Below are 27738 nucleotides of genomic sequence, written 5' to 3'. Positions count from 1 at the left end.
AAATCGGAACAAGCCCTGGGTGGGCTTGAACCAGCAGCCGTTCAGTTAACAGCTGCACAGAAACGCCCCCCGCTTGCTTTGTATCATTCGCAAGTTTCTGGTTAAAGAGTAAAAAAGGCTGGAATTCTTTTCCAGAAGCAGCCGGCAGGATTTCTTCTGCACCCACCCAGAAAAGCCAAGAATTGTATTTCATCTGTCGCAAGCTGTATGTTCCAGAAAGAGAATGAATACTTGCATTAAACTGAATCAAGCCGACAGACACGCACCTGAAGTGGAAATCTAATAAGTAAATTGATTCTTAAAATGTAGAGAGCTTTGAAAAAAATATATTGGTGCTTTTAGATAATATATTTCAAGGATGTAATTGCTGTGCTACAGTACGTGCAGAATTTTAGAAAACAGTGCGTCAACAAAGTACACTGTTTGGGTAACTTTAGAAGACAATGTACCAAAACAATATATGCTGTCTGGGTCGTTAGAATTAGCCGAAAGTAACTGATAAGCTTTGAATAACAAATCTAGTGCTTCTTCTCTCGTTCTATGTTGTAATCTGTTTTGTCTTAGGGAAAGGGGAAGCTTTTGAAGGGACAAAGCACTGAGCTTTTTTACAGCGCAACGTCTTATAAAAACCCTGTACTGCTTGTAACAAATTGAGTCTCCGGTTGCACTTTGCGAAGTGGCAACAGGGCTCCCAATATTGCAATATTGAAATAAAGACCTTACTCAGGTGAGAACTCTCTCTTGTGGCTTCCTTGATAGTTAAATTTCCACGACAGAATTGGCACCCCAGATGGGACACTAACCTGAGCGCGGACGGCTGCTGAAACTCCATCCGGAGCCGGACAATTTTAGCAAATTGGACGAACCTCGGAGGATAAACTGTTTGTCCTTCCTGAGACGCGTCTGGAGAATTCACGGCTGTCTGACGTCAGTAAGTGATCCTTTTAACGAACTTTTGTTTTAAGACGATTTATAAGAATTTTTTCTGTGGTCTTATAGCAGAGAAAGAGCAGGCCGGTGAGGGTGTTCTCACGCGGGTTTGATGAGTCCGGGACTCATAAAGAACTTATCTTAACACAGACGTGTGGTTTTTGCTCTGCGGAGTAGTTAATGTGATAAGGTTCTAAAGTAAGGCACCGATCGGTAAAAATGGGAAATGAAAATTCGAAGACGGAAACAGGACCGAGCGGTCCAGCGAAGTACATGTACAGGGAATTTGGAGAAAGGGGAATAAAGTGTCTTCCATCGTGGAGTAAGTTAGGTTTTCCAGAAAATGGTAGTTTTAGTACCAGGCAGATACAACAACTAGAAGAACAGTTAAAGTTAAAGAAATGTAATGCATCTTGTTATGTATGTGCTTTAATGCCTCATTCTACAGCCTCACCCATTTCTCTCCTGGTTAGAATCACTGTTTGGGCCAGGGGGAATGTTTTTCTTTAAGTTACTAACACCGATTATAGGGGCTGTGATACTTGTCTTCCTGTTTTCATGTTGCTATATGACATGTATTATTCCAATGCTTTTCAAATATGGTAATGAATATGTTTGCGCATCAGTATGTTCTGATAAGAACGCAAGAATCCGAAGTATGGGAGCCTCCTGGGAGTCCATATGAAGAATCTAACTTTTAATCATTTTCAAGAATAAAAAGGAGGGAATTGAAGTGGAAATCTAATAAGTAAATTGATTCTTAAAATGTAGAGAGCTTTGAAAAAAATATATTGGTGCTTTTAGATAATATATTTCAAGGATGTAATTGCTGTGCTACAGTACGTGCAGAATTTTAGAAAACAGTGCGTCAACAAAGTACACTGTTTGGGTTACTTTAGAAGACAATGTACCAAAACAATATATGCTGTCTGGTTCGTTAGAATTAGCCGAAAGTAACTGATAAGCTTTGAATAACAAATCTAGTGCTTCTTCTCTCGCTCTATGATGTAATCTGTTTTGTCTTAGGGAAAGGGGAAGTTTTTGAAGGGACAAAGCACTGAGCTTTTTTACAGCGCAACGTCTTATAAAAACCCTGTACTGCTTGTGACAAATTGAGTCTCTGGTTGCACTTTGCGAAGTGGCAACAGGGCTCCCAATATTGCAATATTGAAATAAAGACCTTACTCAGGTGAGAACTCTCTCTTGTGGCTTCCTTGATAGTTAAATTTCCACGACACACCGCCGTTGTTTTTCTCCATCGGAAGTTTGTCGTTAAGGAAAAACATCGCTGTCATTTTCTTGCCAGCCGGCGGCATTTCTTGTGCAGCGATGAGCCAGATTTGTATTTCGGATTTCGGAAGTTGTGTGAATTTCTTGAAGCTGAAAGTCAACTCGCTCCAGAAAAGAAATGTGCAGTCGCATGAAAGCCGTGCCTGCTTATTAAACCGCAGGACCTGAGCTTGCGTTCTGTTTCTCATCGCGTTCGCAAAGGCGATTCCTGCCTCTAACACTGCTATGTCTGCGATTCAAAGTGCCGTGTGGAGCAGCTTCGAAAGTCTCGTTCACGCTCCTCCGATGTTGCTTTCTCTCTGCCTAACGAAGTTCCATTTTGGTGTCGGAGCGGGGAGACCTAATCATTCCAGCTTTAAGCCACCCTTCAATCTTCTGAGGGGTGTCTGAGTGCTAGCATGTCATTTGCCTTTTTTTTTTTTGAAACGGAGAGCGACGTTGAAAAAGGTTACCTCCGCCGCCTCGCCCTCCGTGTTAAATGATCGCAAGACGGCGGCGGCGGCGCTCCCTGTAGTTGTGGCCGAGCGGTTAAGGCGATGGACTAGAAAGCCATTGGGCTCTCCCCGCGCCGGGTCGAATCCTGCCGACTACGGCGTCCTTCTCGTGTCGCCGTGCGCCTGCCCAGAAAAAGGCGGAGTGCCGTTTCTCTCTTCCTGCTTCTTGTACAAACGCTAAATCGCTTGGACCTGCTGCCTTGGAAGTCATGTCTTCAGCGTCCCCCAGCGACATTTCACACTTGGAAGCAGACAACCACGCTTTTGGCATTGGCATGCCTTGCGCCCTACTTCCAGCCTTTGAAGATCTAATTATTCAAACTGAAAGAACCGACTGAATAGGTGTTTGCAGTGCACCAGGAGGAGCAGTGACCATAGCAGTGGAGGGGTGAGGATGGCGCAGATGGAAACGTTTTCATGCGCTCCTCTGGGAGGAATGAAAATAAAAGGCGAAACCGGAAACAGTAGTAGCCGCAAGAGGAAGTGTCTTCAAGCGCCAAGCAAGCGCTCCTCGTTAGTATAGTGGTGCGTATTCCCGCCCGTCACGTGGGAGACCAGGGATGGATTGCTTGACGGCGAGCCGGGTTGCTTTTCTCCCATCAGATTCCAACCGCTAATGCTAACGCAGTTTGTGGGAGCTTACGTGCTTCTCCTTTTCCGTCATTTTCGGACGACTATTCCAAAGGGGTAACCTGATGGAATAGGGGCCTGAAGACACGAGGCATTCTTAAACCAGCACTGGGCTGCACGGCCTTCTGTTGCGATCAGATTATATTCGAGTGAAAAAGCCAGAGCAGCCGCTTCCATCCTATGGAGTACGAGCTAAATCAGGAGAGGTATGGGACACGCGCGTGCCTATAGGTGCACGTCTCCTACGTCAGGCTGCTTCACCCATGTGCACCCGACTGGAGAGGGAATGGAGCAAGCTTTTTGTCAGGAGTGGGATTCGAACCCACGCCTCCAGGGGAGACTGCGACCTGAACGCAGCGCCTTAGACCGCTCGGCCATCCTGACGCCAGCCCCCTCCCCCAAAGCGGTCTGATGAGCCACCGCGATCCCACTACGCTCTTCGAGTATCGCACTGTTATTAATACTACAGTGTGACTCCAGCATTAAAATGTTTGGAAAATGTGTCGGCCTTTATAATCCAGTGTAGAGCAGCGTGTGATGATTTGTGCTACAAAACACCAAGCGCTCAAAGTGACGTCTGCGTTTGTCACTGAAACTTTCAACTCTTTCATCACTTATGTAGGAAATACAAAGAGCAGTTAGGTGGAACGCGTAGGATGGCCGTCAGCAGAGTGGCGCAGCGGAAGCATGCTGGGCCCATAACCCAGAGGTTGATGGATCAAAACCATCATCTGCTACATGTGTCTTACGCATGGTTCATAAGCATTCCATCGGGTTAGCAAAGTGCATTAAAGTAGTGTGGATCTCCCTTTCCTTAAGTTCTGTTCTGAGTTTCTCTCTCGTGTGTGTTTGTGCAAGCTTGACACTTGCGGGACTCTTTCATCTTCACCAATACGGAGATGACCAAATGTGTCTTCGGTTGTTCTGAGATCTTTGATAGTTTCTTCGAATGCTTCAAGTGAACCTCGAAATCGAAGCAGTTATGTTTATATTGATTTCTCGCATTAATCATTATTAACCAGGAACAGCCAGCACAGTCGGTCGCATTAGTAATTATGTCACGTCTCTACTTAGCAGAGCATTCAAAGACCCACTGGAAGCAGGAAAGCACTGCAAAACTGAACTCGGGAAAATCATACTGGGAGCTCTGAGCGATGTCTGCATCCAAGCCATCCAATACGGACTCTGAGACCTTGGAATATCAACACTATGATGCGCTACCTTTTCCCTGGAGCAAAACGATGGAATTAGAAGAATGCTTACCGCAGGATACAACTGTGCCGTTGTTATTTGGAGCACGGTTTTCACTTGCATGAAAACTACAGCAGAACGTAGAAGGATGATCACAGAGGAGTCCACGCGGGCATGCTGAGGAGATTGTAGGTCGTACATTTCAATGATTACTGACATTTGCGCTGCTTGAGGTACAGTAATCAACAAAGAACATGGTGTGCTACTCTCGAATCCGGTCACCACATGATGAAAAGCCAGGAAGTATACCTTGTCCAATTGACGTCAACAGGGACACGTTAACCCCTTGCTTCCCTGGCGCCCGGCTAGCTCAGTCGGTAGAGCATGAGACTCTTAATCTCAGGGTCGTGGGTTCGAGCCCCACGTTGGGCGGTGCCCGTCTCCTTACTAACAAAGTTTCGTGCTCATCCTTGACCCTCTTACACCTTGATGGTACCGAGCACTAAACTTTAATGCACAGGTGTGATGAAACTGAGATGAAAAGGGCTTATCTAGCTCTTTGCCCGAGAGATAAATCAAAGGTTCCGCAGACAATCCGTTGGCTCCGGTCAATCTGACGCAGATAGGAGCTACAGCCATCATAACTTGTATGAAAACTGATAAGAGCTCCTGGCTATTTACAGTTTCATTTACTCTAGCCTTTCCTTAAACACTGCGTGTACGAAGGCTAAGAAATTGCAGAGCTATTCTAATACAATAACTATTTGGAATCTTTTCGCCATAACAGTTTCACTGTGATTTTGCAGGTAACACGTACGTACGTAACATTTTGAACCGCACTGGAAAAATATGGGAAAGAAATGGCGAAAAGCAACTCTTCAACACGTGGCAATATCTTCCTGAGTGGAGTCCTGTTCTCGAAGCTCGACACTCTGCAAGAGTCACTTCTCCCAACTTGCGCCCGCAGGTTTCCGTAGTGTGCCTGCAAAGAGCCATCCGTTTGAGACAGGCGCACGTTCCGATTTCATTGAACTAAGCTAGATGCACAATTTCGAATGCAGCCTTCATCACAAACGACAGTTCATTTCTCGAAAGCTTGTCATGTAAAAAAAGGAAACAAAGAACGAAAACATACAGCTGACAATCTTCTGAAGCTGCAGATTTAGCTTTTGAGAAATGGACATTTTATGTATGCAGATGCTTTTCAAGCGCTGGTTTTAGAACGTCGCTGTGCTTCCAGCATCATTCTCAGCCTTCTAAACTGCCTATCGAGGTGCCGATCACTTTGTAAAGCGCTTGAGAGGCCGGAGCTGCTCAAACTGCTCTTGCCGTTTCCTTCAATCAAAAGCACTATTTTTTTCGTTGTATGGAAAGCTTTTCAAGTCTTGCATCGACACGCACCTTTCCTGAAATGTCCAAAGGGTGAATGTTTCGCAAAGAAATCCAGTCTACCTTTAGGGGGCATGATGTTGAAATCGGAACAAGCCCTGGGTGGGCTTGAACCAGCAGCCGTTCAGTTAACAGCTGCACAGAAACGCCCCCCGCTTGCTTTGTATCATTCGCAAGTTTCTGGTTAAAGAGTAAAAAAGGCTGGAATTCTTTTCCAGAAGCAGCCGGCAGGATTTCTTCTGCACCCACCCAGAAAAGCCAAGAATTGTATTTCATCTGTCGCAAGCTGTATGTTCCAGAAAGAGAATGAATACTTGCATTAAACTGAATCAAGCCGACAGACACGCACCTGAAGTGGAAATCTAATAAGTAAATTGATTCTTAAAATGTAGAGAGCTTTGAAAAAAATATATTGGTGCTTTTAGATAATATATTTCAAGGATGTAATTGCTGTGCTACAGTACGTGCAGAATTTTAGAAAACAGTGCGTCAACAAAGTACACTGTTTGGGTAACTTTAGAAGACAATGTACCAAAACAATATATGCTGTCTGGGTCGTTAGAATTAGCCGAAAGTAACTGATAAGCTTTGAATAACAAATCTAGTGCTTCTTCTCTCGTTCTATGTTGTAATCTGTTTTGTCTTAGGGAAAGGGGAAGCTTTTGAAGGGACAAAGCACTGAGCTTTTTTACAGCGCAACGTCTTATAAAAACCCTGTACTGCTTGTAACAAATTGAGTCTCCGGTTGCACTTTGCGAAGTGGCAACAGGGCTCCCAATATTGCAATATTGAAATAAAGACCTTACTCAGGTGAGAACTCTCTCTTGTGGCTTCCTTGATAGTTAAATTTCCACGACAGAATTGGCACCCCAGATGGGACACTAACCTGAGCGCGGACGGCTGCTGAAACTCCATCTGGAGCCGGACAATTTTAGCAAATTGGACGAACCTCGGAGGATAAACTGTTTGTCCTTCCTGAGACGCGTCTGGAGAATTCACGGCTGTCTGACGTCAGTAAGTGATCCTTTTAACGAACTTTTGTTTTAAGACGATTTATAAGAATTTTTTCTGTGGTCTTATAGCAGAGAAAGAGCAGGCCGGTGAGGGTGTTCTCACGCGGGTTTGATGAGTCCGGGACTCATAAAGAACTTATCTTAACACAGACGTGTGGTTTTTGCTCTGCGGAGTAGTTAATGTGATAAGGTTCTAAAGTAAGGCACCGATCGGTAAAAATGGGAAATGAAAATTCGAAGACGGAAACAGGACCGAGCGGTCCAGCGAAGTACATGTACAGGGAATTTGGAGAAAGGGGAATAAAGTGTCTTCCATCGTGGAGTAAGTTAGGTTTTCCAGAAAATGGTAGTTTTAGTACCAGGCAGATACAACAACTAGAAGAACAGTTAAAGTTAAAGAAATGTAATGCATCTTGTTATGTATGTGCTTTAATGCCTCATTCTACAGCCTCACCCATTTCTCTCCTGGTTAGAATCACTGTTTGGGCCAGGGGGAATGTTTTTCTTTAAGTTACTAACACCGATTATAGGGGCTGTGATACTTGTCTTCCTGTTTTCATGTTGCTATATGACATGTATTATTCCAATGCTTTTCAAATATGGTAATGAATATGTTTGCGCATCAGTATGTTCTGATAAGAACGCAAGAATCCGAAGTATGGGAGCCTCCTGGGAGTCCATATGAAGAATCTAACTTTTAATCATTTTCAAGAATAAAAAGGAGGGAATTGAAGTGGAAATCTAATAAGTAAATTGATTCTTAAAATGTAGAGAGCTTTGAAAAAAATATATTGGTGCTTTTAGATAATATATTTCAAGGATGTAATTGCTGTGCTACAGTACGTGCAGAATTTTAGAAAACAGTGCGTCAACAAAGTACACTGTTTGGGTTACTTTAGAAGACAATGTACCAAAACAATATATGCTGTCTGGTTCGTTAGAATTAGCCGAAAGTAACTGATAAGCTTTGAATAACAAATCTAGTGCTTCTTCTCTCGCTCTATGATGTAATCTGTTTTGTCTTAGGGAAAGGGGAAGTTTTTGAAGGGACAAAGCACTGAGCTTTTTTACAGCGCAACGTCTTATAAAAACCCTGTACTGCTTGTGACAAATTGAGTCTCTGGTTGCACTTTGCGAAGTGGCAACAGGGCTCCCAATATTGCAATATTGAAATAAAGACCTTACTCAGGTGAGAACTCTCTCTTGTGGCTTCCTTGATAGTTAAATTTCCACGACACACCGCCGTTGTTTTTCTCCATCGGAAGTTTGTCGTTAAGGAAAAACATCGCTGTCATTTTCTTGCCAGCCGGCGGCATTTCTTGTGCAGCGATGAGCCAGATTTGTATTTCGGATTTCGGAAGTTGTGTGAATTTCTTGAAGCTGAAAGTCAACTCGCTCCAGAAAAGAAATGTGCAGTCGCATGAAAGCCGTGCCTGCTTATTAAACCGCAGGACCTGAGCTTGCGTTCTGTTTCTCATCGCGTTCGCAAAGGCGATTCCTGCCTCTAACACTGCTATGTCTGCGATTCAAAGTGCCGTGTGGAGCAGCTTCGAAAGTCTCGTTCACGCTCCTCCGATGTTGCTTTCTCTCTGCCTAACGAAGTTCCATTTTGGTGTCGGAGCGGGGAGACCTAATCATTCCAGCTTTAAGCCACCCTTCAATCTTCTGAGGGGTGTCTGAGTGCTAGCATGTCATTTGCCTTTTTTTTTTTTGAAACGGAGAGCGACGTTGAAAAAGGTTACCTCCGCCGCCTCGCCCTCCGTGTTAAATGATCGCAAGACGGCGGCGGCGGCGCTCCCTGTAGTTGTGGCCGAGCGGTTAAGGCGATGGACTAGAAAGCCATTGGGCTCTCCCCGCGCCGGGTCGAATCCTGCCGACTACGGCGTCCTTCTCGTGTCGCCGTGCGCCTGCCCAGAAAAAGGCGGAGTGCCGTTTCTCTCTTCCTGCTTCTTGTACAAACGCTAAATCGCTTGGACCTGCTGCCTTGGAAGTCATGTCTTCAGCGTCCCCCAGCGACATTTCACACTTGGAAGCAGACAACCACGCTTTTGGCATTGGCATGCCTTGCGCCCTACTTCCAGCCTTTGAAGATCTAATTATTCAAACTGAAAGAACCGACTGAATAGGTGTTTGCAGTGCACCAGGAGGAGCAGTGACCATAGCAGTGGAGGGGTGAGGATGGCGCAGATGGAAACGTTTTCATGCGCTCCTCTGGGAGGAATGAAAATAAAAGGCGAAACCGGAAACAGTAGTAGCCGCAAGAGGAAGTGTCTTCAAGCGCCAAGCAAGCGCTCCTCGTTAGTATAGTGGTGCGTATTCCCGCCCGTCACGTGGGAGACCAGGGATGGATTGCTTGACGGCGAGCCGGGTTGCTTTTCTCCCATCAGATTCCAACCGCTAATGCTAACGCAGTTTGTGGGAGCTTACGTGCTTCTCCTTTTCCGTCATTTTCGGACGACTATTCCAAAGGGGTAACCTGATGGAATAGGGGCCTGAAGACACGAGGCATTCTTAAACCAGCACTGGGCTGCACGGCCTTCTGTTGCGATCAGATTATATTCGAGTGAAAAAGCCAGAGCAGCCGCTTCCATCCTATGGAGTACGAGCTAAATCAGGAGAGGTATGGGACACGCGCGTGCCTATAGGTGCACGTCTCCTACGTCAGGCTGCTTCACCCATGTGCACCCGACTGGAGAGGGAATGGAGCAAGCTTTTTGTCAGGAGTGGGATTCGAACCCAAGCCTCCAGGGGAGACTGCGACCTGAACGCAGCGCCTTAGACCGCTCGGCCATCCTGACGCCAGCCCCCTCCCCCAAAGCGGTCTGATGAGCCACCGCGATCCCACTACGCTCTTCGAGTATCGCACTGTTATTAATACTACAGTGTGACTCCAGCATTAAAATGTTTGGAAAATGTGTCGGCCTTTATAATCCAGTGTAGAGCAGCGTGTGATGATTTGTGCTACAAAACACCAAGCGCTCAAAGTGACGTCTGCGTTTGTCACTGAAACTTTCAACTCTTTCATCACTTATGTAGGAAATACAAAGAGCAGTTAGGTGGAACGCGTAGGATGGCCGTCAGCAGAGTGGCGCAGCGGAAGCGTGCTGGGCCCATAACCCAGAGGTCGATGGATCGAAACCATCCTCTGCTACATGTGTCTTACGCATGGTTCATAAGCATTCCATCGGGTTAGCAAAGTGCATTAAAGTAGTGTGGATCTCCCTTTCCTTAAGTTCTGTTCTGAGTTTCTCTCTCGTGTGTGTTTGTGCAAGCTTGACACTTGCGGGACTCTTTCATCTTCACCAATACGGAGATGACCAAATGTGTCTTCGGTTGTTCTGAGATCTTTGATAGTTTCTTCGAATGCTTCAAGTGAACCTCGAAATCGAAGCAGTTATGTTTATATTGATTTCTCGCATTAATCATTATTAACCAGGAACAGCCAGCACAGTCGGTCGCATTAGTAATTATGTCACGTCTCTACTTAGCAGAGCATTCAAAGACCCACTGGAAGCAGGAAAGCACTAAGACACTGCAAAACTGAACTCGGGAAAATCATACTGGGAGCTCTGAGCGATGTCTGCATCCAAGCCATCCAATACGGACTCTGAGACCTTGGAATATCAACACTATGATGCGCTACCTTTTCCCTGGAGCAAAACGATGGAATTAGAAGAATGCTTGCCGTTGTTATTTGGAGCACGGTTTTCACTTGCATGAAAACTACAGCAGAACGTAGAAGGATGATCACAGAGGAGTCCACGCGGGCATGCTGAGGAGATTGTAGGTCGTACATTTCAATGATTACTGACATTTGCGCTGCTTGAGGTACAGTAATCAACAAAGAACAGGGTGTGCTACTCTCGAATCCGGTCACCACATGATGAAAAGCCAGGAAGTATACCTTGTCCAATTGACGTCAACAGGGACACGTTAACCCCTTGCTTCCCTGGCGCCCGGCTAGCTCAGTCGGTAGAGCATGAGACTCTTAATCTCAGGGTCGTGGGTTCGAGCCCCACGTTGGGCGGTGCCCGTCTCCTTATTAACAAAGTTTCGTGCTCATCCTTGACCCTCTTACACCTTGATGGTACCGAGCACTAAACTTTAATGCACAGGTGTGATGAAACTGAGATGAAAAGGGCTTATCTAGCTCTTTGCCCGAGAGATAAATCAAAGGTTCCGCAGACAATCCGTTGGCTCCGGTCACTCTGACGCAGATAGGAGCTGCAGCCATCATAACTTGTATGAAAACTGATAAGAGCTCCTGTCTATTTACAGTTTCATTTACTCTAGCCTTTCCTTAAACACTGCGTGTACGAAGGCTAAGAAATTGCAGAGCTATTCTAATACAATAACTATTTGGACTCTTTTCGCCATAACAGTTTCACTGTGATTTTGCAGGTAACACGTACGTACGTAACATTTTGAACCGCACTGGAAAAATATGGGAAAGAAATGGCGAAAAGCAACTCTTCAACACGTGGCAATATCTTCCTGAGCGGAGTCCTGTTCTCGAAGCTCGACACTCTGCAAGAGTCACTTCTCCCAACTTGCGCCCGCAGGTTTCCGTAGTGTGCCTGCAAAGAGCCATCCGTTTGAGACAGGCGCACGTTCCGATTTCATTGAACTAAGCTAGATGCACAATTTCGAATGCAGCCTTCATCACAAACGACAGTTCATTTCTCGAAAGCTTGTCATGTAAAAAAAGGAAACAAAGAACGAAAACATACAGCTGACAATCTTCTGAAGCTGCAGATTTAGCTTTTGAGAAATGGACATTTTATGTATGCAGATGCTTTTCAAGCGCTGGTTTTAGAACGTCGCTGTGCTTCCAGCATCATTCTCAGCCTTCTAAACTGCCTATCGAGGTGCCGATCACTTTGTAAAGCGCTTGAGAGGCCAGAGCTGCTCAAACTGCTCTTGCCGTTTCCTTCAATCAAAAGCACTATTTTTTTCGTTGTATGGAAAGCTTTTCAAGTCTTGCATCGACACGCACCTTTCCTGAAATGTCCAAAGGGTGAATGTTTCGCAAAGAAATCCAGTCTACCTTTAGGGGGCATGATGTTGAAATCGGAACAAGCCCTGGGTGGGCTTGAACCAGCAGCCGTTCAGTTAACAGCTGCACAGAAACGCCCCCCGCTTGCTTTGTATCATTCGCAAGTTTCTGGTTAAAGAGTAAAAAAGGCTGGAATTCTTTTCCAGAAGCAGCCGGCAGGATTTCTTCTGCACCCACCCAGAAAAGCCAAGAATTGTATTTCATCTGTCGCAAGCTGTATGTTCCAGAAAGAGAATGAATACTTGCATTAAACTGAATCAAGCCGACAGACACGCACCTGAAGTGGAAATCTAATAAGTAAATTGATTCTTAAAATGTAGAGAGCTTTGAAAAAAATATATTGGTGCTTTTAGATAATATATTTCAAGGATGTAATTGCTGTGCTACAGTACGTGCAGAATTTTAGAAAACAGTGCGTCAACAAAGTACACTGTTTGGGTAACTTTAGAAGACAATGTACCAAAACAATATATGCTGTCTGGGTCGTTAGAATTAGCCGAAAGTAACTGATAAGCTTTGAATAACAAATCTAGTGCTTCTTCTCTCGTTCTATGTTGTAATCTGTTTTGTCTTAGGGAAAGGGGAAGCTTTTGAAGGGACAAAGCACTGAGCTTTTTTACAGCGCAACGTCTTATAAAAACCCTGTACTGCTTGTAACAAATTGAGTCTCCGGTTGCACTTTGCGAAGTGGCAACAGGGCTCCCAATATTGCAATATTGAAATAAAGACCTTACTCAGGTGAGAACTCTCTCTTGTGGCTTCCTTGATAGTTAAATTTCCACGACAGAATTGGCACCCCAGATGGGACACTAACCTGAGCGCGGACGGCTGCTGAAACTCCATCCGGAGCCGGACAATTTTAGCAAATTGGACGAACCTCGGAGGATAAACTGTTTGTCCTTCCTGAGACGCGTCTGGAGAATTCACGGCTGTCTGACATCAGTAAGTGATCCTTTTAACGAACTTTTGTTTTAAGACGATTTATAAGAATTTTTTCTGTGGTCTTATAGCAGAGAAAGAGCAGGCCGGTGAGGGTGTTCTCACGCGGGTTTGATGAGTCCGGGACTCATAAAGAACTTATCTTAACACAGACGTGTGGTTTTTGCTCTGCGGAGTAGTTAATGTGATAAGGTTCTAAAGTAAGGCACCGATCGGTAAAAATGGGAAATGAAAATTCGAAGACGGAAACAGGACCGAGCGGTCCAGCGAAGTACATGTACAGGGAATTTGGAGAAAGGGGAATAAAGTGTCTTCCATCGTGGAGTAAGTTAGGTTTTCCAGAAAATGGTAGTTTTAGTACCAGGCAGATACAACAACTAGAAGAACAGTTAAAGTTAAAGAAATGTAATGCATCTTGTTATGTATGTGCTTTAATGCCTCATTCTACAGCCTCACCCATTTCTCTCCTGGTTAGAATCACTGTTTGGGCCAGGGGGAATGTTTTTCTTTAAGTTACTAACACCGATTATAGGGGCTGTGATACTTGTCTTCCTGTTTTTATGTTGCTATATGACATGTATTATTCCAATGCTTTTCAAATATGGTAATGAATATGTTTGCGCATCAGTATGTTCTGATAAGAACGCAAGAATCCGAAGTATGGGAGCCTCCTGGGAGTCCATATGAAGAATCTAACTTTTAATCATTTTCAAGAATAAAAAGGAGGGAATTGAAGTGGAAATCTAATAAGTAAATTGATTCTTAAAATGTAGAGAGCTTTGAAAAAAATATATTGGTGCTTTTAGATAATATATTTCAAGGATGTAATTGCTGTGCTACAGTACGTGCAGAATTTTAGAAAACAGTGCGTCAACAAAGTACACTGTTTGGGTTACTTTAGAAGACAATGTACCAAAACAATATATGCTGTCTGGTTCGTTAGAATTAGCCGAAAGTAACTGATGAGCTTTGAATAACAAATCTAGTGCTTCTTCTCTCGCTCTATGATGTAATCTGTTTTGTCTTAGGGAAAGGGGAAGTTTTTGAAGGGACAAAGCACTGAGCTTTTTTACAGCGCAACGTCTTATAAAAACCCTGTACTGCTTGTGACAAATTGAGTCTCTGGTTGCACTTTGCGAAGTGGCAACAGGGCTCCCAATATTGCAATATTGAAATAAAGACCTTACTCAGGTGAGAACTCTCTCTTGTGGCTTCCTTGATAGTTAAATTTCCACGACACACCGCCGTTGTTTTTCTCCATCGGAAGTTTGTCGTTAAGGAAAAACATCGCTGTCATTTTCTTGCCAGCCGGCGGCATTTCTTGTGCAGCGATGAGCCAGATTTGTATTTCGGATTTCGGAAGTTGTGTGAATTTCTTGAAGCTGAAAGTCAACTCGCTCCAGAAAAGAAATGTGCAGTCGCATGAAAGCCGTGCCTGCTTATTAAACCGCAGGACCTGAGCTTGCGTTCTGTTTCTCATCGCGTTCGCAAAGGCGATTCCTGCCTCTAACACTGCTATGTCTGCGATTCAAAGTGCCGTGTGGAGCAGCTTCGAAAGTCTTGTTCACGCTCCTCCGATGTTGCTTTCTCTCTGCCTAACGAAGTTCCATTTTGGTGTCGGAGCGGGGAGACCTAATCATTCCAGCTTTAAGCCACCCTTCAATCTTCTGAGGGGTGTCTGAGTGCTAGCATGTCATTTGCCTTTTTTTTTTTTTTGAAACGGAGAGCAACGTTGAAAAAGGTTACCTCCGCCGCCTCGCCCTCCGTGTTAAATGATCGCAAGACGGCGGCGGCGGTGCTCCCTGTAGTTGTGGCCGAGCGGTTAAGGCGATGGACTAGAAAGCCATTGGGCTCTCCCCGCGTCGGGTCGAATCCTGCCGACTACGGCGTCCTTCTCGTGTCGCCGTGCGCCTGCCCAGAAAAAGGCGGAGTGCCGTTTCTCTCTTCCTGCTTCTTGTACAAACGCTAAATCGCTTGGACCTGCTGCCTTGGAAGTCATGTCTTCAGCGTCCCCCAGCGACATTTCACACTTGGAAGCAGACAACCACGCTTTTGGCATTGGCATGCCTTGCGCCCTACTTCCAGCCTTTGAAGATCTAATTATTCAAACTGAAAGAACCGACTGAATAGGTGTTTGCAGTGCACCAGGAGGAGCAGTGACCATAGCAGTGGAGGGGTGAGGATGGCGCAGATGGAAACGTTTTCATGCGCTCCTCTGGGAGGAATGAAAATAAAAGGCGAAACCGGAAACAGTAGTAGCCGCAAGAGGAAGTGTCTTCAAGCGCCAAGCAAGCGCTCCTCGTTAGTATAGTGGGGCGTATTCCCGCCTGTCACGTGGGAGACCAGGGATGGATTGCTTGACGGCGAGCCGGGTTGCTTTTCTCCCATCAGATTCCAACCGCTAATGCTAACGCAGTTTGTGGGAGCTTACGTGCTTCTCCTTTTCCGTCATTTTCGGACGACTATTCCAAAGGGGTAACCTGATGGAATAGGGGCCTGAAGACACGAGGCATTCTTAAACCAGCACTGGGCTGCACGGCCTTCTGTTGCGATCAGATTATATTCGAGTGAAAAAGCCAGAGCAGCCGCTTCCATCCTATGGAGTACGAGCTAAATCAGGAGAGGTATGGAACACACGCGTGCCTATAGGTGCACGTCTCCTACGTCAGGCTGCTTCACCCATGTGCACCCGACTGGAGAGGGAATGGCGCAAGCTTTTTGTCAGGAGTGGGATTCGAACCCCCGCCTCCAGGGGAGACTGCGACCTGAACGCAGCGCCTTAGACCGCTCGGCCATCCTGACGCCAGCCCTCTCCCCCAAAGCGGTCTGATGAGCCACCGCGATCCCACTACGCTCTTCGAGTATCGCACTGTTATTAATACTACAGTGTGACTCCAGCATTAAAATGTTTGGAAAATGTGTCGGCCTTTATAATCCAGTGTAGAGCAGCGTGTGATGATTTGTGCTACAAAACACAAAGCGCTCAAAGTGACGTCTGCGTTTGTCACTGAAACTTTCAACTCTTTCATCACTTATGTAGGAAATACAAAGAGCAGTTAGGTGGAACGCGTAGGATGGCCGTCAGCAGAGTGGTGCAGCAGAAGCGTGCTGGGCCCATAACCCAGAGGTCGATGGATCGAAACCATCCTCTGCTACATGTGTCTTATGCATGGTTCATAAGCATTCCATCGGGTTAGCAAAGTGCATTAAAGTAGTGTGGATCTCCCTTTCCTTAAGTTCTGTTCTGAGTTTCTCTCTCGTGTGTGTTTGTGCAAGCTTGACACTTGCGGGACTCTTTCATCTTCACCAATACGGAGATGACCAAATGTGTCTTCGGTTGTTCTGAGATCTTTGATAGTTTCTTCGAATGCTTCAAGTGAACCTCGAAATCGAAGCAGTTATGTTTATATTGATTTCTCGCATTAATCATTATTAACCAGGAACAGCCAGCACAGTCGGTCGCATTAGTAATTATGTCACGTCTCTACTTAGCAGAGCATTCAAAGACCCACTGGAAGCAGGAAAGCACTAAGACACTGCAACACTGAACTCGGGAAAATCATACTGGGAGCTCTGAGCGATGTCTGCATCCAAGCCATCCAATACGGACTCTGAGACCTTGGAATATCAACACTATGATGCGCTACCTTTTCCCTGGAGCAAAACGATGGAATTAGAAGAATGCTTACCGCAGGATACAACTGTGCCGTTGTTATTTGGAGCACGGTTTTCACTTGCATGAAAACTACAGCAGAACGTAGAAGGATGATCACAGAGGAGTCCACGCGGGCATGCTGAGGAGATTGTAGGTCGTACATTTCAATGATTACTGACATTTGCGCTGCTTGAGGTACAGTAATCAACAAAGAACAGGGTGTGCTACTCTCGAATCCGGTCACCACATGATGAAAAGCCAGGAAGTATACCTTGTCCAATTGACGTCAACAGGGACACGTTAACCCCTTGCTTCCCTGGCGCCCGGCTAGCTCAGTCGGTAGAGCATGAGACTCTTAATCTCAGGGTCGTGGGTTCGAGCCCCACGTTGGGCAGTGCCCGTCTCCTTATTAACAAAGTTTCGTGCTCATCCTTGACCCTCTTACACCTTGATGGTACCGAGCACTAAACTTTAATGCACAGGTGTGATGAAACTGAGATGAAAAGGGCTTATCTATCTCTTTGCCCGAGAGATAAATCAAAGGTTCCGCAGACAATCCGTTGGCTCCGGTCACTCTGACGCAGATAGGAGCTGCAGCCATCATAACTTGTATGAAAACTGATAAGAGCTCCTGTCTATTTACAGTTTCATTTACTCTAGCCTTTCCTTAAACACTGCGTGTACGAAGGCTAAGAAATTGCAGAGCTATTCTAATACAATAACTATTTGGAATCTTTTCGCCATAACAGTTTCACTGTGATTTTGCAGGTAACACGTACGTACGTAACATTTTGAACCGCACTGGAAAAATATGGGAAAGAAATGGCGAAAAGCAACTCTTCAACACGTGGCAATATCTTCCTGAGCGGAGTCCTGTTCTCGAAGCTCGGCACTCTGCAAGAGTCACTTCTCCCAACTTGCGCCCGCAGGTTTCCGTAGTGTGCCTGTAAAGAGCCATCCGTTTGAGACAGGCGCACGTTCCGATTTCATTGAACTAAGCTACTGTAGATGCACAATTTCGAATGCAGCCTTCATCACAAACGACAGTTCATTTCTCGAAAGCTTGTCATGTAAAAAAAGGAAACAAAGAACGAAAACATACAGCTGACAATCTTCTGAAGCTGCAGATTTAGCTTTTGAGAAATGGACATTTTATGTATGCAGATGCTTTTCAAGCGCTGGTTTTAGAACGTCGCTGTGCTTCCAGCATCATTCTCAGCCTTCTAAACTGCCTATCGAGGTGCCGATCACTTTGTAAAGCGCTTGAGAGGCCGGAGCTGCTCAAACTGCTCTTGCCGTTTCCTTCAATCAAAAGCACTATTTTTTTCGTTGTATGGAAAGCTTTTCAAGTCTTGCATCGACACGCACCTTTCCTGAAATGTCCAAAGGGTGAATGTTTCGCAAAGAAATCCAGTCTACCTTTAGGGGGCATGATGTTGAAATCGGAACAAGCCCTGGGTGGGCTTGAACCAGCAGCCGTTCAGTTAACAGCTGCACAGAAACGCCCCCCGCTTGCTTTGTATCATTCGCAAGTTTCTGGTTAAAGAGTAAAAAAGGCTGGAATTCTTTTCCAGAAGCAGCCGGCAGGATTTCTTCTGCACCCACCCAGAAAAGCCAAGAATTGTATTTCATCTGTCGCAAGCTGTATGTTCCAGAAAGAGAATGAATACTTGCATTAAACTGAATCAAGCCGACAGACACGCACCTGAAGTGGAAATCTAATAAGTAAATTGATTCTTAAAATGTAGAGAGCTTTGAAAAAAATATATTGGTGCTTTTAGATAATATATTTCAAGGATGTAATTGCTGTGCTACAGTACGTGCAGAATTTTAGAAAACAGTGCGTCAACAAAGTACACTGTTTGGGTTACTTTAGAAGACAATGTACCAAAACAATATATGCTGTCTGGTTCGTTAGAATTAGCCGAAAGTAACTGATAAGCTTTGAATAACAAATCTAGTGCTTCTTCTCTCGCTCTATGATGTAATCTGTTTTGTCTTAGGGAAAGGGGAAGTTTTTGAAGGGACAAAGCACTGAGCTTTTTTACAGCGCAACGTCTTATAAAAACCCTGTACTGCTTGTGACAAATTGAGTCTCTGGTTGCACTTTGCGAAGTGGCAACAGGGCTCCCAATATTGCAATATTGAAATAAAGACCTTACTCAGGTGAGAACTCTCTCTTGTGGCTTCCTTGATAGTTAAATTTCCACGACACACCGCCGTTGTTTTTCTCCATCGGAAGTTTGTCGTTAAGGAAAAACATCGCTGTCATTTTCTTGCCAGCCGGCGGCATTTCTTGTGCAGCGATGAGCCAGATTTGTATTTCGGATTTCGGAAGTTGTGTGAATTTCTTGAAGCTGAAAGTCAACTCGCTCCAGAAAAGAAATGTGCAGTCGCATGAAAGCCGTGCCTGCTTATTAAACCGCAGGACCTGAGCTTGCGTTCTGTTTCTCATCGCGTTCGCAAAGGCGATTCCTGCCTCTAACACTGCTATGTCTGCGATTCAAAGTGCCGTGTGGAGCAGCTTCGAAAGTCTCGTTCACGCTCCTCCGATGTTGCTTTCTCTCTGCCTAACGAAGTTCCATTTTGGTGTCGGAGCGGGGAGACCTAATCATTCCAGCTTTAAGCCACCCTTCAATCTTCTGAGGGGTGTCTGAGTGCTAGCATGTCATTTGCCTTTTTTTTTTTTGAAACGGAGAGCGACGTTGAAAAAGGTTACCTCCGCCTCCTCGCCCTCCGTGTTAAATGATCGCAAGACGGCAGCGGCGGCGCTCCCTGTAGTTGTGGCCGAGCGGTTAAGGCGATGGACTAGAAAGCCATTGGGCTCTCCCCGCGCCGGGTCGAATCCTGCCGACTACGGCGTCCTTCTCGTGTCGCCGTGCGCCTGCCCAGAAAAAGGCGGAGTGCCGTTTCTCTCTTCCTGCTTCTTGTACAAACGCTAAATCGCTTGGACCTGCTGCCTTGGAAGTCATGTCTTCAGCGTCCCCCAGCGACATTTCACACTTGGAAGCAGACAACCACGCTTTTGGCATTGGCATGCCTTGCGCCCTACTTCCAGCCTTTGAAGATCTAATTATTCAAACTGAAAGAACCGACTGAATAGGTGTTTGCAGTGCACCAGGAGGAGCAGTGACCATAGCAGTGGAGGGGTGAGGATGGCGCAGATGGAAACGTTTTCATGCGCTCCTCTGGGAGGAATGAAAATAAAAGGCGAAACCGGAAACAGTAGTAGCCGCAAGAGGAAGTGTCTTCAAGCGCCAAGGAAGCGCTCCTCGTTAGTATAGTGGTGCGTATTCCCGCCCGTCACGTGGGAGACCAGGGATGGATTGCTTGACGGCGAGCCGGGTTGCTTTTCTCCCATCAGATTCCAACCGCTAATGCTAACGCAGTTTGTGGGAGCTTACGTGCTTCTCCTTTTCCGTCATTTTCGGACGACTATTCCAAAGGGGTAACCTGATGGAATAGGGGCCTGAAGACACGAGGCATTCTTAAACCAGCACTGGGCTGCACGGCCTTCTGTTGCGATCAGATTATATTCGAGTGAAAAAGCCAGAGCAGCCGCTTCCATCCTATGGAGTACGAGCTAAATCAGGAGAGGTATGGGACACGCGCGTGCCTATAGGTGCACGTCTCCTACGTCAGGCTGCTTCACCCATGTGCACCCGACTGGAGAGGGAATGGAGCAAGCTTTTTGTCAGGAGTGGGATTCGAACCCACGCCTCCAGGGGAGACTGCGACCTGAACGCAGCGCCTTAGACCGCTCGGCCATCCTGACGCCAGCCCCCTCCCCCAAAGCGGTCTGATGAGCCACCGCGATCCCACTACGCTCTTCGAGTATCGCACTGTTATTAATACTACAGTGTGACTCCAGCATTAAAATGTTTGGAAAATGTGTCGGCCTTTATAATCCAGTGTAGAGCAGCGTGTGATGATTTGTGCTACAAAACACCAAGCGCTCAAAGTGACGTCTGCGTTTGTCACTGAAACTTTCAACTCTTTCATCACTTATGTAGGAAATACAAAGAGCAGTTAGGTGGAACGCGTAGGATGGCCGTCAGCAGAGTGGCGCAGCGGAAGCGTGCTGGGCCCATAACCCAGAGGTCGATGGATCGAAACCATCCTCTGCTACATGTGTCTTACGCATGGTTCATAAGCATTCCATCGGGTTAGCAAAGTGCATTAAAGTAGTGTGGATCTCCCTTTCCTTAAGTTCTGTTCTGAGTTTCTCTCTCGTGTGTGTTTGTGCAAGCTTGACACTTGCGGGACTCTTTCATCTTCACCAATACGGAGATGACCAAATGTGTCTTCGGTTGTTCTGAGATCTTTGATAGTTTCTTCGAATGCTTCAAGTGAACCTCGAAATCGAAGCAGTTATGTTTATATTGATTTCTCGCATTAATCATTATTAACCAGGAACAGCCAGCACAGTCGGTCGCATTAGTAATTATGTCACGTCTCTACTTAGCAGAGCATTCAAAGACCCACTGGAAGCAGGAAAGCACTAAGACACTGCAAAACTGAACTCGGGAAAATCATACTGGGAGCTCTGAGCGATGTCTGCATCCAAGCCATCCAATACGGACTCTGAGACCTTGGAATATCAACACTATGATGCGCTACCTTTTCCCTGGAGCAAAACGATGGAATTAGAAGAATGCTTACCGCAGGATACAACTGTGCCGTTGTTATTTGGAGCACGGTTTTCACTTGCATGAAAACTACAGCAGAACGTAGAAGGATGATCACAGAGGAGTCCACGCGGGCATGCTGAGGAGATTGTAGGTCGTACATTTCAATGATTACTGACATTTGCGCTGCTTGAGGTACAGTAATCAACAAAGAACAGGGTGTGCTACTCTCGAATCCGGTCACCACATGATGAAAAGCCAGGAAGTATACCTTGTCCAATTGATGTCAACAGGGACACGTTAACCCCTTGCTTCCCTGGCGCCCGGCTAGCTCAGTCGGTAGAGCATGAGACTCTTAATCTCAGGGTCGTGGGTTCGAGCCCCACGTTGGGCGGTGCCCGTCTCCTTATTAACAAAGTTTCGTGCTCATCCTTGACCCTCTTACACCTTGATGGTACCGAGCACTAAACTTTAATGCACAGGTGTGATGAAACTGAGATGAAAAGGGCTTATCTATCTCTTTGCCCGAGAGATAAATCAAAGGTTCCGCAGACAATCCGTTGGCTCCGGTCACTCTGACGCAGATAGGAGCTGCAGCCATCATAACTTGTATGAAAACTGATAAGAGCTCCTGTCTATTTACAGTTTCATTTACTCTAGCCTTTCCTTAAACACTGCGTGTACGAAGGCTAAGAAATTGCAGAGCTATTCTAATACAATAACTATTTGGAATCTTTTCGCCATAACAGTTTCACTGTGATTTTGCAGGTAACACGTACGTACGTAACATTTTGAACCGCACTGGAAAAATATGGGAAAGAAATGGCGAAAAGCAACTCTTCAACACGTGGCAATATCTTCCTGAGCGGAGTCCTGTTCTCGAAGCTCGACACTCTGCAAGAGTCACTTCTCCCAACTTGCGCCCGCAGGTTTCCGTAGTGTGCCTGCAAAGAGCCATCCGTTTGAGACAGGCGCACGTTCCGATTTCATTGAACTAAGCTAGATGCACAATTTCGAATGCAGCCTTCATCACAAACGACAGTTCATTTCTCGAAAGCTTGTCATGTAAAAAAAGGAAACAAAGAACGAAAACATACAGCTGACAATCTTCTGAAGCTGCAGATTTAGCTTTTGAGAAATGGACATTTTATGTATGCAGATGCTTTTCAAGCGCTGGTTTTAGAACGTCGCTGTGCTTCCAGCATCATTCTCAGCCTTCTAAACTGCCTATCGAGGTGCCGATCACTTTGTAAAGCGCTTGAGAGGCCGGAGCTGCTCAAACTGCTCTTGCCGTTTCCTTCAATCAAAAGCACTATTTTTTTCGTTGTATGGAAAGCTTTTCAAGTCTTGCATCGACACGCACCTTTCCTGAAATGTCCAAAGGGTGAATGTTTCGCAAAGAAATCCAGTCTACCTTTAGGGGGCATGATGTTGAAATCGGAACAAGCCCTGGGTGGGCTTGAACCAGCAGCCGTTCAGTTAACAGCTGCACAGAAACGCCCCCCGCTTGCTTTGTATCATTCGCAAGTTTCTGGTTAAAGAGTAAAAAAGGCTGGAATTCTTTTCCAGAAGCAGCCGGCAGGATTTCTTCTGCACCCACCCAGAAAAGCCAAGAATTGTATTTCATCTGTCGCAAGCTGTATATTCCAGAAAGAGAATGAATACTTGCATTAAACTGAATCAAGCCGACAGACACGCACCTGAAGTGGAAATCTAATAAGTAAATTGATTCTTAAAATGTAGAGAGCTTTGAAAAAAATATATTGGTGCTTTTAGATAATATATTTCAAGGATGTAATTGCTGTGCTACAGTACGTGCAGAACTTTAGAATACAGTGCGTCAACAAAGTACACTGTTTGGGTAACTTTAGAAGACAATGTACCAAAACAATATATGCTGTCTGGGTCGTTAGAATTAGCCGAAAGTAACTGATAAGCTTTGAATAACAAATCTAGTGCTTCTTCTCTCGTTCTATGTTGTAATCTGTTTTGTCTTAGGGAAAGGGGAAGCTTTTGAAGGGACAAAGCACTGAGCTTTTTTACAGCGCAACGTCTTATAAAAACCCTGTACTGCTTGTAACAAATTGAGTCTCCGGTTGCACTTTGCGAAGTGGCAACAGGGCTCCCAATATTGCAATATTGAAATAAAGACCTTACTCAGGTGAGAACTCTCTCTTGTGGCTTCCTTGATAGTTAAATTTCCACGACAGAATTGGCACCCCAGATGGGACACTAACCTGAGCGCGGACGGCTGCTGAAACTCCATCCGGAGCCGGACAATTTTAGCAAATTGGACGAACCTCGGAGGATAAACTGTTTGTCCTTCCTGAGACGCGTCTGGAGAATTCACGGCTGTCTGACGTCAGTAAGTGATCCTTTTAACGAACTTTTGTTTTAAGACGATTTATAAGAATTTTTTCTGTGGTCTTATAGCAGAGAAAGAGCAGGCCGGTGAGGGTGTTCTCACGCGGGTTTGATGAGTCCGGGACTCATAAAGAACTTATCTTAACACAGACGTGTGGTTTTTGCTCTGCGGAGTAGTTAATGTGATAAGGTTCTAAAGTAAGGCACCGATCGGTAAAAATGGGAAATGAAAATTCGAAGACGGAAACAGGACCGAGCGGTCCAGCGAAGTACATGTACAGGGAATTTGGAGAAAGGGGAATAAAGTGTCTTCCATCGTGGAGTAAGTTAGGTTTTCCAGAAAATGGTAGTTTTAGTACCAGGCAGATACAACAACTAGAAGAACAGTTAAAGTTAAAGAAATGTAATGCATCTTGTTATGTATGTGCTTTAATGCCTCATTCTACAGCCTCACCCATTTCTCTCCTGGTTAGAATCACTGTTTGGGCCAGGGGGAATGTTTTTCTTTAAGTTACTAACACCGATTATAGGGGCTGTGATACTTGTCTTCCTGTTTTTATGTTGCTATATGACATGTATTATTCCAATGCTTTTCAAATATGGTAATGAATATGTTTGCGCATCAGTATGTTCTGATAAGAACGCAAGAATCCGAAGTATGGGAGCCTCCTGGGAGTCCATATGAAGAATCTAACTTTTAATCATTTTCAAGAATAAAAAGGAGGGAATTGAAGTGGAAATCTAATAAGTAAATTGATTCTTAAAATGTAGAGAGCTTTGAAAAAAATATATTGGTGCTTTTAGATAATATATTTCAAGGATGTAATTGCTGTGCTACAGTACGTGCAGAATTTTAGAAAACAGTGCGTCAACAAAGTACACTGTTTGGGTTACTTTAGAAGACAATGTACCAAAACAATATATGCTGTCTGGTTCGTTAGAATTAGCCGAAAGTAACTGATAAGCTTTGAATAACAAATCTAGTGCTTCTTCTCTCGCTCTATGATGTAATCTGTTTTGTCTTAGGGAAAGGGGAAGTTTTTGAAGGGACAAAGCACTGAGCTTTTTTACAGCGCAACGTCTTATAAAAACCCTGTACTGCTTGTGACAAATTGAGTCTCTGGTTGCACTTTGCGAAGTGGCAACAGGGCTCCCAATATTGCAATATTGAAATAAAGACCTTACTCAGGTGAGAACTCTCTCTTGTGGCTTCCTTGATAGTTAAATTTCCACGACACACCGCCGTTGTTTTTCTCCATCGGAAGTTTGTCGTTAAGGAAAAACATCGCTGTCATTTTCTTGCCAGCCGGCGGCATTTCTTGTGCAGCGATGAGCCAGATTTGTATTTCGGATTTCGGAAGTTGTGTGAATTTCTTGAAGCTGAAAGTCAACTCGCTCCAGAAAAGAAATGTGCAGTCGCATGAAAGCCGTGCCTGCTTATTAAACCGCAGGACCTGAGCTTGCGTTCTGTTTCTCATCGCGTTCGCAAAGGCGATTCCTGCCTCTAACACTGCTATGTCTGCGATTCAAAGTGCCGTGTGGAGCAGCTTCGAAAGTCTCGTTCACGCTCCTCCGATGTTGCTTTCTCTCTGCCTAACGAAGTTCCATTTTGGTGTCGGAGCGGGGAGACCTAATCATTCCAGCTTTAAGCCACCCTTCAATCTTCTGAGGGGTGTCTGAGTGCTAGCATGTCATTTGCCTTTTTTTTTTTTGAAACGGAGAGCGACGTTGAAAAAGGTTACCTCCGCCGCCTCGACCTCCGTGTTAAATGATCGCAAGACGGCGGCGGCGGCGCTCCCTGTAGTTGTGGCCGAGCGGTTAAGGCGATGGACTAGAAAGCCATTGGGCTCTCCCCGCGCCGGGTCGAATCCTGCCGACTACGGCGTCCTTCTCGTGTCGCCGTGCGCCTGCCCAGAAAAAGGCGGAGTGCCGTTTCTCTCTTCCTGCTTCTTGTACAAACGCTAAATCGCTTGGACCTGCTGCCTTGGAAGTCATGTCTTCAGCGTCCCCCAGCGACATTTCACACTTGGAAGCAGACAACCACGCTTTTGGCATTGGCATGCCTTGCGCCCTACTTCCAGCCTTTGAAGATCTAATTATTCAAACTGAAAGAACCGACTGAATAGGTGTTTGCAGTGCACCAGGAGGAGCAGTGACCATAGCAGTGGAGGGGTGAGGATGGCGCAGATGGAAACGTTTTCATGCGCTCCTCTGGGAGGAATGAAAATAAAAGGCGAAACCGGAAACAGTAGTAGCCGCAAGAGGAAGTGTCTTCAAGCGCCAAGCAAGCGCTCCTCGTTAGTATAGTGGTGCGTATTCCCGCCCGTCACGTGGGAGACCAGGGATGGATTGCTTGACGGCGAGCCGGGTTGCTTTTCTCCCATCAGATTCCAACCGCTAATGCTAACGCAGTTTGTGGGAGCTTACGTGCTTCTCCTTTTCCGTCATTTTCGGACGACTATTCCAAAGGGGTAACCTGATGGAATAGGGGCCTGAAGACACGAGGCATTCTTAAACCAGCACTGGGCTGCACGGCCTTCTGTTGCGATCAGATTATATTCGAGTGAAAAAGCCAGAGCAGCCGCTTCCATCCTATGGAGTACGAGCTAAATCAGGAGAGGTATGGGACACGCGCGTGCCTATAGGTGCACGTCTCCTACGTCAGGCTGCTTCACCCATGTGCACCCGACTGGAGAGGGAATGGCGCAAGCTTTTTGTCAGGAGTGGGATTCGAACCCACGCCTCCAGGGGAGACTGTGACCTGAACGCAGCGCCTTAGACCGCTCGGCCATCCTGACGCCAGCCCCCTCCCCCAAAGCGGTCTGATGAGCCACCGCGATCCCACTACGCTCTTCGAGTATCGCACTGTTATTAATACTACAGTGTGACTCCAGCATTAAAATGTTTGGAAAATGTGTCGGCCTTTATAATCCAGTGTAGAGCAGCGTGTGATGATTTGTGCTACAAAACACCAAGCGCTCAAAGTGACGTCTGCGTTTGTCACTGAAACTTTCAACTCTTTCATCACTTATGTAGGAAATACAAAGAGCAGTTAGGTGGAACGCGTAGGATGGCCGTCAGCAGAGTGGCGCAGCGGAAGCGTGCTGGGCCCATAACCCAGAGGTCGATGGATCGAAACCATCCTCTGCTACATGTGTCTTACGCATGGTTCATAAGCATTCCATCGGGTTAGCAAAGTGCATTAAAGTAGTGTGGATCTCCCTTTCCTTAAGTTCTGTTCTGAGTTTCTCTCTCGAAATCGAAGCAGTTATGTTTATATTGATTTCTCGCATTAATCATTATTAACCAGGAACAGCCAGCACAGTCGGTCGCATTAGTAATTATGTCACGTCTCTACTTAGCAGAGCATTCAAAGACCCACTGGAAGCAGGAAAGCACTAAGACACTGCAAAACTGAACTCGGGAAAATCATACTGGGAGCTCTGAGCGATGTCTGCATCCAAGCCATCCAATACGGACTCTGAGACCTTGGAATATCAACACTATGATGCGCTACCTTTTCCCTGGAGCAAAACGATGGAATTAGAAGAATGCTTACCGCAGGATACAACTGTGCCGTTGTTATTTGGAGCACGGTTTTCACTTGCATGAAAACTACAGCAGAACGTAGAAGGATGATCACAGAGGAGTCCACGCGGGCATGCTGAGGAGATTGTAGGTCGTACATTTCAATGATTACTGACATTTGCGCTGCTTGAGGTACAGTAATCAACAAAGAACAGGGTGTGCTACTCTCGAATCCGGTCACCACATGATGAAAAGCCAGGAAGTATACCTTGTCCAATTGATGTCAACAGGGACACGTTAACCCCTTGCTTCCCTGGCGCCCGGCTAGCTCAGTCGGTAGAGCATGAGACTCTTAATCTCAGGGTCGTGGGTTCGAGCCCCACGTTGGGCGGTGCCCGTCTCCTTATTAACAAAGTTTCGTGCTCATCCTTGACCCTCTTACACCTTGATGGTACCGAGCACTAAACTTTAATGCACAGGTGTGATGAAACTGAGGTGAAAAGGGCTTATCTATCTCTTTGCCCGAGAGATAAATCAAAGGTTCCGCAGACAATCCGTTGGCTCCGGTCACTCTGACGCAGATAGGAGCTGCAGCCATCATAACTTGTATGAAAACTGATAAGAGCTCCTG

At 45.7% G+C, this 27738-nt stretch overlaps 10 non-coding genes across 10 annotated transcripts; 5 read left to right on the top strand and 5 right to left on the bottom strand.

Annotated features, from left to right (window-relative positions):
- Window positions 1-3645: 3645 nt before the first annotated feature.
- trnal-cag (transfer RNA leucine (anticodon CAG)) lies at window positions 3646-3728 on the bottom strand. The gene has a single exon. It is a non-coding gene; the product is annotated as a tRNA-Leu (tRNA).
- A 1166-nt stretch (window positions 3729-4894) lies between these two features.
- Window positions 4895-4967, top strand: trnak-cuu (transfer RNA lysine (anticodon CUU)). The gene has a single exon. It is a non-coding gene; the product is annotated as a tRNA-Lys (tRNA).
- Window positions 4968-9652: 4685 nt separating this feature from the next.
- On the bottom strand, window positions 9653-9735 carry trnal-cag (transfer RNA leucine (anticodon CAG)). The gene has a single exon. It is a non-coding gene; the product is annotated as a tRNA-Leu (tRNA).
- Window positions 9736-10891: 1156 nt separating this feature from the next.
- Window positions 10892-10964, top strand: trnak-cuu (transfer RNA lysine (anticodon CUU)). Its single transcript has one exon. It is a non-coding gene; the product is annotated as a tRNA-Lys (tRNA).
- Window positions 10965-15651: 4687 nt separating this feature from the next.
- trnal-cag (transfer RNA leucine (anticodon CAG)) lies at window positions 15652-15734 on the bottom strand. The gene has a single exon. It is a non-coding gene; the product is annotated as a tRNA-Leu (tRNA).
- Window positions 15735-16908: 1174 nt separating this feature from the next.
- On the top strand, window positions 16909-16981 carry trnak-cuu (transfer RNA lysine (anticodon CUU)). Its single transcript has one exon. It is a non-coding gene; the product is annotated as a tRNA-Lys (tRNA).
- A 3298-nt stretch (window positions 16982-20279) lies between these two features.
- trnal-cag (transfer RNA leucine (anticodon CAG)) lies at window positions 20280-20362 on the bottom strand. Its single transcript has one exon. It is a non-coding gene; the product is annotated as a tRNA-Leu (tRNA).
- Window positions 20363-21536: 1174 nt separating this feature from the next.
- trnak-cuu (transfer RNA lysine (anticodon CUU)) lies at window positions 21537-21609 on the top strand. Its single transcript has one exon. It is a non-coding gene; the product is annotated as a tRNA-Lys (tRNA).
- A 4685-nt stretch (window positions 21610-26294) lies between these two features.
- trnal-cag (transfer RNA leucine (anticodon CAG)) lies at window positions 26295-26377 on the bottom strand. The gene has a single exon. It is a non-coding gene; the product is annotated as a tRNA-Leu (tRNA).
- Window positions 26378-27425: 1048 nt separating this feature from the next.
- Window positions 27426-27498, top strand: trnak-cuu (transfer RNA lysine (anticodon CUU)). Its single transcript has one exon. It is a non-coding gene; the product is annotated as a tRNA-Lys (tRNA).
- The last annotated feature ends 240 nt before the right edge of the window (window positions 27499-27738 follow it).

This window comes from Atractosteus spatula, chromosome 25, assembly GCF_055471065.1.
Source record: "Atractosteus spatula isolate fAtrSpa1 chromosome 25, fAtrSpa1.hap1, whole genome shotgun sequence".
NCBI classification, from domain to species: Eukaryota; Metazoa; Chordata; class Actinopteri; order Semionotiformes; family Lepisosteidae; genus Atractosteus; species Atractosteus spatula.
The sequence above is the reverse complement of the archived record's forward strand: the minus strand, read 5'-3'. Positions and strand labels throughout refer to the sequence as shown.